Here is a 6,145-nt window from a genome sequence, read left to right as displayed (position 1 = left end):
CACCATCGCTGCCCATCTCGCTAATAGCTCCATGAACTTATCTAGTTATTTTTTGAACCCTGTTATAGTCTTGGCCTTCACAATATCTTCTGACAAGGAGTTCCACAGGTTGACTGTATGTTGTATTAAAAAAAAAAACTTCCTTTTGTTTGTTTTAAACCTGCTGCCTATTAATTTCATTTGATGACCCTTTGTTCTTGTGTTATGAGGAGTAAATAATACTTCCTTATTTACTTTCTCCACACCAGTCATGATTTTATAGACCTCGATTATATCCCCCTTAGTCATCTCTTTTCCAAGCTGAAAAGTTCCAATCTTATTAATCTTTCCTCATACAGAACCCATTCCATACCCTTAATCATTTTTGTTGCCCTTTTCTGAACCTTTTTCAATTCAAATATTTTTTGAGATGGGACAACCACATCTGCATCCACTATTCAAGATGTGGGCATACCATGGATTTACCATAGAGGCAATATGATATTTTTGTCCTATTATCTATTTCCTTCTTAATGATTCCCAACATTCTGTTCGCTTTTTTGACTGCCACTACACATTGAGTGGATATTTTCAGAAAACTATCCACAATGACTCCAATGGCAACAACTAAGTTAGACCCCATCATTTTATATGTATAGTTGGGATTATGTTTACCAATGTGCACTACTTTACATTTATCAACATTGAATTTCATCTGTCATTTTGTTGCCCAGTCACCCAGTGTTGTAAGATCATTTTGTAGCTCTTCGCAGTCTGCTTGGGACTTAAGTATCTTGAGTAGTTTTATAGCATCTGCAATTTTTGCCACCTCACTGTTTACTCCTTTTCCCAGATCATTTATGAATATGTTGAATAGGACTGGTCCTATTACAGACCCATAGGGGACATCTCTATTTACCTCTCTCCATTCTGAAAACTGACTTGAGTGCTCCTTTAGTATCTCAATCGTCCAGTGGCCCCACTGGTTGTTTAGCAGGCTTCCTGCTTCTGATGTTCTTAAAAAAAATTGCTATTACTTTTTGAGTCTTTAGCTAGCTGTTCTTCAAATTATTTTTTGGCTTGCCTTATTATATTTTTATCACTTCATTTCCCCGAGTTTATGCTCCTTTCTATTTTCCTCACTAGGATTTAACTTCCACTTTTTAAAGGATGCCTTTTTAAAGAGTGAATTTTTTTTCTGAATTTCTAGAATAGCAGGATATTTGGGTTCAGATCCAGATTAATTTGCCTACTATTATGTGCTGATTTGGGGTTATTCTGAAGCAATATTCAGGATCCATTGTGCTAGCACTGAGGGATCCAAATAGCACACATTTAAAACCACTCATAGCTAGCAAATCACTGCTCTGCTGAAGAACTGGAGGTGTTTGAGCTACATTCTCCCATTCCTGTGCCCAGTGACTCTCTGAAGTGGTGGTGGTGGTATTAATACAACAGCCCAACCTGATCTCTCTATGATAGTGAACAGAAGTCGTCTCTGGCCTCTGTGAGAAGAAGAGGTTTGGGGAGGTGAAAGAAGAACTGCTAGCTCCATTGTTTCTCTGTAGGACAAGAAGAGAAGAATGTGTCACCAACCACAAACTAGATTCCCTGTCCCCTCCACTGTGAAGAGGGAGGAAGAAAGAATTACTCCATATCACTTCCATTCCCTCTAAAGAGGAGGAGCTAGAAGAAACCAACCAGATGAGGAGAGAAGGGATCTGCAGCTGCAGAGCAATGCTAGACTACAGGATTCCCATATATGAATAGACTCCAAATATCAGAACCATTCAGAACATATCTTGTGTGTGTGTGTGTGTGTATTATCCATTACAAAAAGAACACAGAGAACTAGACCAGAGCACAGCAGAATGAGGACATATAAATTGTTAAGAATTATCATTTATCTCTTTATTACTTGTTTTTAGCTATGAAAACAGGTTTTCATCTTCTATTGAGTGTCATATAAGTGCTGTTTACATAACAAATACAGAATTGTTGCACACCAAAATTACTATTTTACCTGCTGTATGATTATTTTCAATAGGGATTTAAATTGGCTTCAGTGTCAGGTTTTATATTTACAACACACATGGATAATTTTCACAGATATCTTGTCACGTGTATAAACATCATTAAACATCATTAAAATGAGTGGGGTTTGTTCTGTTTAGTTACACTGTGATATAACAACCTTTCCATCTTAGTAAAGCTTCTGCTTTTCATTTCTCAGAGCAATATTCATTCACTTTAAACTTGGGTTACAAAATGCCCCTTTGAAAACAAAATGAGTGAATGAAAATCTGGAAGTGAAACTGTATAACTATAAATAGAAAGTGAAACTGAGAAATCTACCTGAATTCAAGATGAGTGAAGTGTAAAGATTAAACAAAAACTTAAATTGCATGAGGCGAGTGATATTTGGTGTGTTGTGGAATGCCATGCTCCTCGAGCCTTGTTATTAAGGTGACAACCTCAGCTTTCACTTAAAAAACCTCCAAAATGTTTCTAGCCTTTATGGTTTTGGCAACATGACCCAAGTGCAGTTTAAAGGCTCAGAAACCAGAAAGTAAAGAAAAAGAAATCCCCACATCTTTTATTATTATCTAAACATTGTGATTTGCAAGACAATCCCACTATTTTTGTGGGCCTAAGTTAAGATTTTTTTAAAGCTTGGTGTTGGTAATACTGAAATTGAGAAAAATACATTGGATTTTTTAAAGGTTCAGCTATCATAACCAAGGTGTTATTAATAACAGTTAAGGATTTGATCTAATTCTCTACAACCTTGAACTGTGTTCAGTCACTAACATTGATGACAAGTGGATGTAAAATTCTTCTTTCAATACAGCTATTCCTCATTAGACTATTTTAAATGAAAGCAGAATCAAGCTAGCTCTCTCTCGCTCTCGCTCCTTTTTTTTTTTTTTTTTGTCTTGATAGCATCCCACTATTTTATTGGTCAACCTACAGTTAGCACAATTGCTTTTTAAAAGTATAATCAGCTTAGTTAAATAATGTTAATGGAGCTTGATAATTTTTTCTGTTCCATTTTTATTAACATTTCATGGTCAATATTACATGAGTATGTATTATATACAAGCATAAGCCAATTAGCATGTTAAAGCAATGAAAAAAGCGGAAAAAATGGTTCAGTGTTGCCTTCAGTTATACAAATCTGTGTAAATCAGATTTCAGTGGAGTTAACCCAGAGATGTACTGGTGCAGCTGAAAGCAGAATTGGGCCTATATGCTGCAAATTAAATCATGAAGGATGATGGGGGAATGGATCAAAGATATTTTAAAAGGTTAAGAAAGATAAGGAGACACAGGCCCAGCCCCTCAGCTAAAGTTCAGGATCCTAAAACACAGTACAGGGCAGTGGGTACAAAGGTGGCCTTATCGTCCCCCAATCCTGTGCTGGTTCAGTCCTCCAATATAATTTAGAGAACTCAGCATTAAGAGAACTGATCAAGTTCCAATACAATATGTAACACCTGCCACTGCCTCCCACCCCATCTCTGTGCCTCAAATTCAAACTGAACCTTAATCAAAGCTTTTCTGAAATCCAAAACGGATTGGTAAAGATTTCACATTCACTCCCCATCACGGCCAGCCAACTGTAATGTGATGTGTACCATGCACTATGCAGTGGCATCTCTATTTGCATGACTATGCTGGAACATCAAGCCTGAGCACAGAAAAGAATCAGGAATGTTATAATAGACTGGATCTGTTATAATAATAAATAATAAAAGTACAATGCAAGTTTTTTTGTTTATTCAGACAATAGAGATGGATCCAAGCTGTGAAGTTCAACTCTGGTTCTGGAACCAAACTCTAAGTGTCTGTGTTTGAGCTCTGAGCCTGCAGAGATTTATGTCTGTGCTTAACTTTAAGCCTGAAAGTAGTTAAGCACAGGCATAACAGTTTGCAGGGTCAGGGCCTTGGTGTTCTACTTCGGCCTATCACAGAAGCTTCAGTTGGGATGCTTGGATCTTGATTCAAACCTCCCCAAAGTTCAAGTGGGAGCTGGGGTTCAGAGCAAGTGGGAGCCCATCTCTGATTACTTTTCACTTAGAGCACCTTTCCTTGGAAGATCTCTAAATACTTTGCAATCATTAAGCCTCATGTGGAGCTCCCTGCCCTCATCTCTCTGTGAGGTAGGTATAGCTATTACTGTCCCCATTTACAGAAGCTGGAAACTGAAGCACAGGAGAGCTAAGGGATTGATTTTCAGGGGCACTTGGCACTCCGCTGTGCCTATTGACTTTAACTGGAATTGTGGATGTTCAGGACTGTTGGACCCAGGGCCTTTAAAGCAAATTGTCTGGAAACGGAACCCAAAAGCCCTGTTGTTTTAACTAGACTAAACTTCCTTATTTTATATACCCTTTAGTGAAATTAAGGCTAAAGTTACTAGAATTACCAGTATTTGCCTCTACAGGTCACCTTTAAAATGTAAATAAAAGACAAAGAACATACATTATTTCTCATCGTCCCTTATCACCGTCGGTCTTATCGGAAAACATATTTACCTCACAGTTCCCTCAGCCTGGATGCTGCTCCCACCCTCCTGCAATGTGATGTTTTATGAAATTATTATGCCCATTAAAAACAGTTGATTGGTTGCCATACCCTTTTAGTATCTTTAATCAGAAAGTTGATTTCATGAGCATCAGGGAACATATAGTAATGTATTCCTGTGCCAAAAGTTGTCATAACACCAGCTTATAAATGATTTTATGCTGTTGGTTGTTACAGCCCCAGTGCTTGGGCTCTAGAAGATGAGGGAATGAAGTACCGGGAGATAAAATTGATTTTTTATCCTTTCTGCTAGATAATAATACCTAACATCCATCTTAACTTTTAAGATCAAGGCTAGAAGCTAAGATACAGACTGGGAAAAAACCCAAGATCAATAGTATGCATTATATTCCAACTGCATATGATCTGTATTCAAGCTGAAACTATGTATACAGTATGAAGCTGGTAACATCAATTTAGCAATTTTTGTCTGAGAGTTTAACATAAGAATATCACACTGTACCAAGCCAAGCTACTGTCTTACTATGGATGTGGCATTTCACTAAAATAGCACTATTCAGTGGACAAAGCCCTGAGATGTGGGTTCAAAACCCATATTTGGCCAGTATGGCAGCTGGTTGGTCTTATCTATCTTAATTTAGTCCTGAGTGGAGTGCAGGAGCTGGTCCAAGAGATAACTATAACAGGACCGCTTGGAAATAGTGACCATAATATAATAACATCCCTGTGGTGGGAAGAATATTTCAACAGCCCAACACTGTGGCATTTAATTTCAGAAAGGGGAACTATGCAAAAATGAGGGGGTTAGTTAAACAAAATTAAAAGGTACAGTGACTAAAGTGAAATCCCTGCAAGCTGCATGGACGCTTTTCAAAGACATTATAATAGAGGCCCAACTTAAATGTATACCCCATATTAAAAAAACACAGTAAAAGAGCTAAAAAAGAGCCACCGTGGCTTAACAACCAGGTAAAAGAAGCAGTGAGAGATAAAAAGGCATCTTTTAAAAAGTGGAAGTCAAATCCTAGTGAGGCAAATACAAAGGAGCATAAACGCTGGCAAATTAAGTGTAAAAATGTAATAAGAAAAGCCAAAGAGGAGTTTGAAGAACGGCTAGCCAAAAACTCAAAAGGTAATAACAAGATGTTTTTTAAGTACATCAGAAGCAGGAAGCCTGCTAAACAACAAGTGGGGCCCCTGGATGATCGAGATACAAAAGGAGGGCTTAAAGACGATAAAGTGATTGCGAAGAAACTAAATGGATTCTTTGCTTTAGTCTTCATGGCTGAGGATGATAGGGAGATTCCCAAACCTGAGCCGGCTTTTGTAGGTGACAAATCTGAGGAATTGTCACAGATTGAAATGTCACTACAGGAGATTTTGGAATTAATTGATAAACTTAACAGTAACAAGTCACCGGGACCAGATAGCATTCACCCAAGAGTTCTGAAAGAACTCAAATGTGAAAAGAACAGGAGTACTTGTGGCACCTTAGAGACTAACAAATTTATTAGAGCATAAGCTTTCGTGGACTACAGCCCACTTCTTCGGATGCATCCGAAGAAGTGGGCTGTAGTCCACGAAAGCTTATGCTCTAATAAATTTGTTAGTCTCTAAG

General features: G+C 37.9%; 1 long non-coding RNA gene across 1 annotated transcript in view; it reads right to left on the bottom strand.

The window, feature by feature from the left end:
* Positions 1-1,449: 1,449 nt before the first annotated feature.
* Positions 1,450-6,145, bottom strand: part of LOC117876215 — a 165,937-nt gene continuing 161,241 nt past the window's right edge. Inside the window, exon 3 of the long non-coding RNA XR_004645455.1 lies at positions 1,450-1,541. This is a non-coding gene — a long non-coding RNA (uncharacterized LOC117876215). The remainder of the gene's footprint in view (positions 1,542-6,145) is intronic.

Source organism: Trachemys scripta, chromosome 4 (genome assembly GCF_013100865.1).
Source record: "Trachemys scripta elegans isolate TJP31775 chromosome 4, CAS_Tse_1.0, whole genome shotgun sequence".
Lineage (NCBI taxonomy): Eukaryota > Metazoa > Chordata > Testudines > Emydidae > Trachemys > Trachemys scripta.
This window is presented reverse-complemented; position numbering and strand designations above follow the sequence as displayed.